Source organism: Triticum dicoccoides, chromosome 2A (assembly GCF_002162155.2).
Source record: "Triticum dicoccoides isolate Atlit2015 ecotype Zavitan chromosome 2A, WEW_v2.0, whole genome shotgun sequence".
Taxonomy (NCBI): domain Eukaryota; kingdom Viridiplantae; phylum Streptophyta; class Magnoliopsida; order Poales; family Poaceae; genus Triticum; species Triticum dicoccoides.
Genome location: NC_041382.1, coordinates 270498654 through 270506133, shown reverse-complemented (window position 1 = coordinate 270506133; position 7480 = coordinate 270498654).

Below are 7480 nucleotides of genomic sequence, written 5' to 3'. Positions count from 1 at the left end.
GACAGTTCCTAACCAGCAATCAGAGTTGCAATTCTATCAATGATATAGCATGTGATAAATAATACTGTCGTACTACTTATACACACATGACACTTGTTTCACCATGCCAGATTATTACATCAAAATCTCTCGGAGGATAGATCAGTTCGGCAGTTGCGTGCTGCTACTGAAGAATTTCAAAGTTGATTTGGACCAGCTCTCCTTGCCGAGAAAGTTCGATTTTGACATCATCCCCTACCGCAAGATATGATTTAGATTTTAACCTTGACCATCCTTTAGCATCAATCATCATGCGACCATCCTTTGTACTTACGGTATATTGAGCAGGTTCATTCACACCAAGGCTGCGCATGATAAGAGAAACTTGGTCGCGGTCGCCCGGATTGTTGAACGACTCCCTCGTTGCTCTAGGAATTCTCCATTTGCAAACAAGAAGACATGCCCAAACAGTTAGATCAACACAGTGAATCATGTGAAGCAACATGGAAAGAAAAAAAACGAAGCACTTGGGCGGCCAATGCTTACCAAGAAGGTGGACATGTCGGTGTTTGTAAGGACTTTGGTATATGAAGTGCGAACTGCAGCCCAGACTGTTGCTGGTGCAACTACATGGGCCGGAGCAAATGCAAGTGCAAGTGTTGGTGCAGGTGCCGAAGCCGCTGCTGCTGCCGAAGATGGTGCTCCTTGTAGAGCTGGTGCCGGTGTCGGAGCAGGTGCCGGTGTCGATGCCCGATCCTCCGGTAGATCAGACTGATCTGTTGACGCGGTCGGTGCCCAATCCTCAGCTGGATCAGACTGAGCTGCTGCCGCTCTCAGTGCTAGAGCAACTGCCGGTGCTCGATCTGTGCGAGATAGCAACGATCTTGTCTGGTCTGCTATGATCAACTTTCTAACTTGACTAGGATCCGTGACCGTGATCTAGTTTTTTTCTTCATTTCTTTTAAACGCGAGAAGGACTAATTGTGGCGTTTTTGTTAAACCAAACTGTAGTTCATCATAGGGATTCAGCTTGTACTCAGACAACAGACTGATCCAATTTTTTCCAGTAATATAAGTGATGGACAGTGCCTTCGTTACTGACACATCATAAGAAGTGAAACCTGCAAAAATAGCCATCGTAGAGCAAACCAAACGGTTCATTCTGTGATGAATGTCACATGGCAAAACCTGCATCGTAAAATTGCAGGAAAAGAAAGAAAACATGACATTAAATCAATAAGATTTAGACAGTAAATCAATAAGATTTACTTGATGTGACACGAGTGAATCCTTACCAGGAAATCACTATGTTGAAGTACTAAATTGAAGATTGACTGTCCAACTACGCGTGGCAAGCAGGGGCCCCACCTACTCCCACAAGCAGGACAGTCCAAAGGTCGTGACAAATCGTATGGACCGAACATCCATGGGACTGGAAATCCTGGTGGGTGCGATAAACCCTGCAATGCATATAGATATTGGAGTGTAACCATAATTGATAAACCGTCCTCACAAAAAATACGATCTGGATACTTCAAAATATACAGACTGAATTGAGTGGACAGACATTAACATAGACCGTTCTCAGGACTAACCACACACCAAAAGTGGCAGTACTAATAAACAATACAGGGTTCACAAACACAAATCAAGTACTGAACAATAGTACTTACTACAGACAAGCAAAGTTGCACTAACTAAACTCTGCAGACTATTTCTTGCCACCGACCTACGGGATGAACCCCGCATAACTGACTAGGCCATGGACTTCGTGGGAGATGACTACATGCACCATCACCATCTTGTCAACCTTGGAGAACCTAACAGAGTGGTCTTTCCACTCATAAACATGATGATGAAGACATGCCACATCAGATTTGTTGGGAAGCTTTACAAGAACCACACCATTCGTAATCGAAGGCACAGCCATGAAATTGTTGTGGTCAAGTACAGCCTCGAGAACATGCCTGACAACAATGCTACAGGAAAACACTAGTTCAGGACACGTGGCCACAAGGACACAACAGCTGGATAGCTCAGCAGTAGAACTCATCATCAGGTCTTCCAGTTCACACGGCATGACTTTGAGAACTTCATCTCCACCGTGGACATGGTTCTAATTCAAACAGAAACCATATTTTATTACTACCTCCGTTCAGAAATATAAGATGATTTTCGATATTATACTCCATATATGACTACATATACGCACAGAAATGAGTGAACAAAGACACTAGAACATGTCTTCAAAGGCATGAGAGCAGAGGGATTAAATGCAATATCCATAACACAAGTTACTGAGGCAAATATACCCTCTTAAAAGGTAGCATTGATGTTCATAAAGTACTCCCTCCGTCCCAAAATTCTTGTCATAGATTTGTCCAGATACGGATGTATCAAGTCACATTTATTATTAGATACATCTGTATCTAGACAAATCTAAGACAAGAAATTTGGGACAGAGGGAGTAGTTGAAAGTAATCTATAAGAAATCAGTGTCAACCTCTCGCATGTTTTGGTCAAAAGAGGAATTTAGAACCGTCATTTGGCACACTAAAATCATATGCAAGATCACCCAGAAAGTTGTACTACCAGTACTAGTACTGCGAGTTAGATGAAAAAACACGATCAAGATCGAGAAAAAGATCGTCAACAAGAGACATTACCTAGACTTGCTTAATGAGGGATCCCGGAGAGGGGGGCTTGGACAGGGCGATGGCTTTGAGCTTGTCTCGTACCATGAGCCCCGACAGTTTTGGCCAGAGCCATAGACATCACGTCGGCCGGTGCTCCGGCGTCCATCCAAGAGAGGAAGCTGAGAGAGAAGAGTGAAAGGAGGAACAAGATGAGGGAGAAGCGAATCGAGTGGGGGTTTTCTTCAAGAGAGGAAGCCGAGAGAGAAGAGTGAAATGATGGTTGCTTCGTCCGTCCAACTTACTGCTGGAAAGGAGGGGGTTTTGTGATTTGACGGCTCATTGGGCATTACTGCGGCGGTTCGATCGGGGTAGTCTACCGTCACTCTACTACGGAGTAATTTAGTGCATGGCTGGTGGACCCAGGTGCTGGCTGTCCCACACGTTGGTGAAAGTGAGTAATTTAGTGCATGGCTGGAGGAGGATCCACACGGTAGAGCATGTCCACTGTTTTTCTGAAGAAAAAAAATGATTACAGCAAGCGTTTCCACTCTTACGATGGAGGAGTGCGAAACACGGTAGCCACTTGAACATACACATTGCTCCTACTACTAGGCATGTGCAGTGGTTCATACGTCAGTACTACACAATCTTGTTGCTAGTGTAGTAAGATATGACGATAACAAATGATGTTGTGCGCATGTCAACTACTCCTATATGTAACATAGTACCGCTTTTTCGACTGTCCGGTCGAGAATGATCGGTGAGATCAATGTTAACAGAACTAGGTCCACAGCACACGGAGAGTACGGTGCTATAGTACTCCATGAAACATGAATCATATGAAGCACGAATAGTGTTAGGCAGGGTGTATGAAGGGTGCACGGGATGGGAGCAAAAGTTCCCTTCTCGACCCACTTTTGGGTGTTTGGCAGAGTGCATGAAGGGTGCATGAGTCCACACTAGTAGGTTTACAAAAATACACGAAGAGGAAAGAACTATATTGAGATGAGAATGCAACCAAACACACCCACACGCTTTGTGCTACAGTGACTGATCTGCACCATCTGAGTTTGATCCAACGATCATGTTGCACCGAGCCATCGAAATGCCCATGCAAAGGGCGCCTAAACACCACCGAAGTCCCTCTGCTTCTCGAGGCGCACGACGTTGGTGATGCAGGGTGCAACCGCCCGCAGAGCCCGCTCTCGGTCGACGGGAGCCAGCTCGTCAAAGACGGTGTCCAATGGCACGTATGGATTCCGGTGATGGAGCCCTGAAAGGATTCGCCTGGCAACGACGACGGCAGCCTGCAACCCCTCCTTGTCCAGCTCAGCCCCCACCATCGCGCGGAGACGGCTCAGCTCCTCGGAGATATAGGTGACGAAGGAGACCAGGTCAGGAAGCCGTAGCTCGTTGAAGTCGACCGGGTGGTCAATCGGGTTTAGCCCAACGGCCGGCATCGTCGCGCTGGCACGATGGTAGGCATCGCGCAGCCGCAACACGTGCGTGGCAACTTTGTTCACCAAGTGGCTGAGGCGATCCTAGACCTTGTCACGATCGGCCTGCTCGCACTCCAGCCGTCTCCACTGACGGCCTATCGTATTTCCCGCTTTCTGCAGCAACGCTGCCGATGCCTCGAGCATCTTTGTGGTGTACGCCTACCTCTTTTGAAGTTCCATGAACTCCCGCACATAACGGAGGAGCATGCCACTCCTCTCCTCCTTGAGCTCACGGAGCTCCACGTCCTTGGCCCTGAGCTCCACATCCTTGGCATGGAGCTCCTGTGTCAGGAGCCTCACCTCGGACTCCGTGATCTGCTGCGCCGCCATGGCACCAGGTAGAAGCAATGGGGAGAGGAAGAAAAGGGGGTGAAACGGCTGAAAGGCAATGCAATCTACGGGAAGGCGGAGGGAGCAGGGTATCTTTTGGTTTTCACCACGGTAAAACACTGGTCGACGACTTCTCACATCAGGAGCAGTGGGTTTTTACAGGCGGAGTCATCATGACTAATTGCTACCGCGCCTGCTCCCGTCAATCAAAAAATTAAAAATCCTGCCGCGCCTGCTCCCATCAATCTAAAAATTAAAAATCCTACCACACCCAAACACCAGAGCAATGCCGCGGTGGATATTTAAATTTACCTGCCGGCAAGTAGATAAAAAGGGGTGAAAAAACAAATGTGGCGGCGGCCTAGCTAATTGGTCGAACTAGCCCAACTAGCTAGCCACCGTGCTTCACTGATGTACTCGGTGGGAAAGGTGGTCTTTCGTGATTTGACGACTCATTTACTTGCTTCGGCAGTAGGACCGAGGAGGACCCAGAAAACGCGTGGTAGGGCGTCCCACATCAGGAAGAATATATGCGTGCACCACCCGGGAGGACCCCGAAACCGCGCGGTAGGGTGTGCCACGTCTCGGCACGGAGGAAAAATGTGTGTGTAAAAATATACTGTATCAGACGTAGTACCTATGGTTCGACCTCGGGACCCAGCCAGTCGGTCGAAAACACCCCACTAGCCACACAGCTTCATCATGCAAATGTGGCACGGAGGATAGATGTGGTTAGCTCCGTCTCGACCAGCCACAACGTCTCTTGTTCTAGGCGATTCTTCTACTTTCCAAGCTTTTTTAGTTGTAATAACACCACGGCAAGCTAGCGCCGCTCTTCGTGTGTGCCCGTGCAAAGGTTAGACGGCGGAGAGAAGAGAGATTGAGATCGCAGACCTGGGACCCACCAGTAAGTGAGACAATGGTCATGCACGTGTTGACGAGGCACTCCCTCTACTCTACGCAACACAAGTACTGTATAAAATCAAGTTATGGGACAAAGCCAACAACCGTTCATTTTTTCAGGCTATTGACTTACGCTTTGTAGTCCAGGTTGCCAGTTCGAATCTCGTCTTTCAGATTTGTTAGTTTTAGGTCCAAATTTGATTAATGACAAGTGGGACCCCCGTGTGTTGTTCCGATATTTCAGTGTAGGATGGTTTTTTTGAACAAACACTTCGCGCGGTTAGACAAGTAACGGCATGAGTTACACGTATTTTGCAAGTTTACGAACAAAAATGACAGCGGCATAGAATACCACATCCACCCCGCAGCTTAGATACTATGGTGATATGAGTTTTTGCACCGTTGGAATTTAGATCCAATGGCTTGGGAGTAGTCTTTGTAATTATGCGCAATTTCCAAACTCTCCAAAGGTTTTTTTGCAAATAAAACATTCAGGCCTCGTGTGTGCCGCTGCATCTTCGATCCAACGGCTCCCCGGTGCTCATATTAGGTGCTCCCCGTAGCTTAATTACCCACGACGGTGATATGAGCATCTAGGTCGTATGATCAGTATTCAGATGGCACATGCGTAGTACTTGTACTTCCTGCGCATTTCCCAAACTTTATCAGCCGTATATTGCAAAAACATTCAAACCTCCTACTGTGGGCTGTTAGATCTCAGTGAACTCGTATCACCATAGAATCTATGGTGCGGGAGCACCTCATACTCTCTCGCGCGAGAAAACATAAGGTGCTATCGCATCTTGGATGCTACGGTGATACGAGCTTGGAGGTTGTTTGATTTGAGATGCAATGGCATCTGAGCAGTCTTTGTGCTTGTAAGCAGTGGCCGAACTCTTTTGGGGCTTTTCTGCAAAAAACCATTCAAACCACCGAGGACGTGTTGGGTCACAAATCCAACACCTCCGAAGAGCTTGTATCACCAAAGCATCTAAAGTGTGGTAGCACATGATATTCTTACATACAGGAGAATATAATGTCCTCCTTCATCTTAGATGCTACGGTGATACGAGCTTCGAGGTCGTTGGATATGGGATCAAAGGGCATCTAAGTAGTTTTTGTACAATTTGTGTGCAATTCTCAAACTCATCAAGGTTTCCTGCAAAAATATTAAGACACATCATGTGAGCTGCTATATCTCAGATCTACAAGCTCCAAGCAACTCGTATCGGCATATAGCATCTAAGGTATGGGGGCACATGATATTCTCCTGGGGAGGAGTGGTGGGGGTGCACAACCAATCGATGGTTGGGAGGGTGGGGACAAATATAATCTAAACAACCCTAAACAGAGCTCCACAATTTTATCTAAGGTCGAGGGGTTGACCCCCGACAATCATAGCTCCGCCTAAACACAACATTTGCATGTACTGTAGTACTAGAATTAATATTCATGTTTCAGTTTCATGTTCATTTTAAATATTGAACTGAGGACCATGGATGTCTTACATTTTACTCCCTTTGTTCCTAAATAGTAGTCTTTTTAGAGGCTTCAAAAGGACTGGCACATACGAATGCATATAGACATATTTTAGAGTCTAGATTCACTCATTTTGCTCCGTATGTAGTCACTTGTTGAACTCTCTAAAAGACTAATATTTAGGAATTGAAGGAGTATTTTTGAATTTGTGTCATACATGCATGGTTTGGAAAAATAGATGCATTATACTTATTGGATTGTTGTTGTGTTCGTGCGTGTGTGTCTCTGTGTGTGTGTGTGTGTGGTCATATGCTTGATACATACAAAGTTTTCTCACCTCCATATTGTTCATCTTTTAAATTTGAATTTGCATTGGAAAACTTACTGGGGATACCATGAAATGTGAAATCCACGTTGAGATCACTATATCACAAACTCACTCTAATCAACAACTCGTCATAAATCAATTACCACGTTGAGATTAGTATTTGCAAGGAAAATACGGGTATTGTAATACACATAGATTCGTTCAGCAATTTAAAAGGTTCCTTTCGTATTCTTGAATGGTAGGACCCAACAGCGTAGCAGCCAGACCTTGGCTCATGTTGATCCTAAAAAAACCGGGCTCGTGTCCTTCGGTGGCGTGCGTGGTAC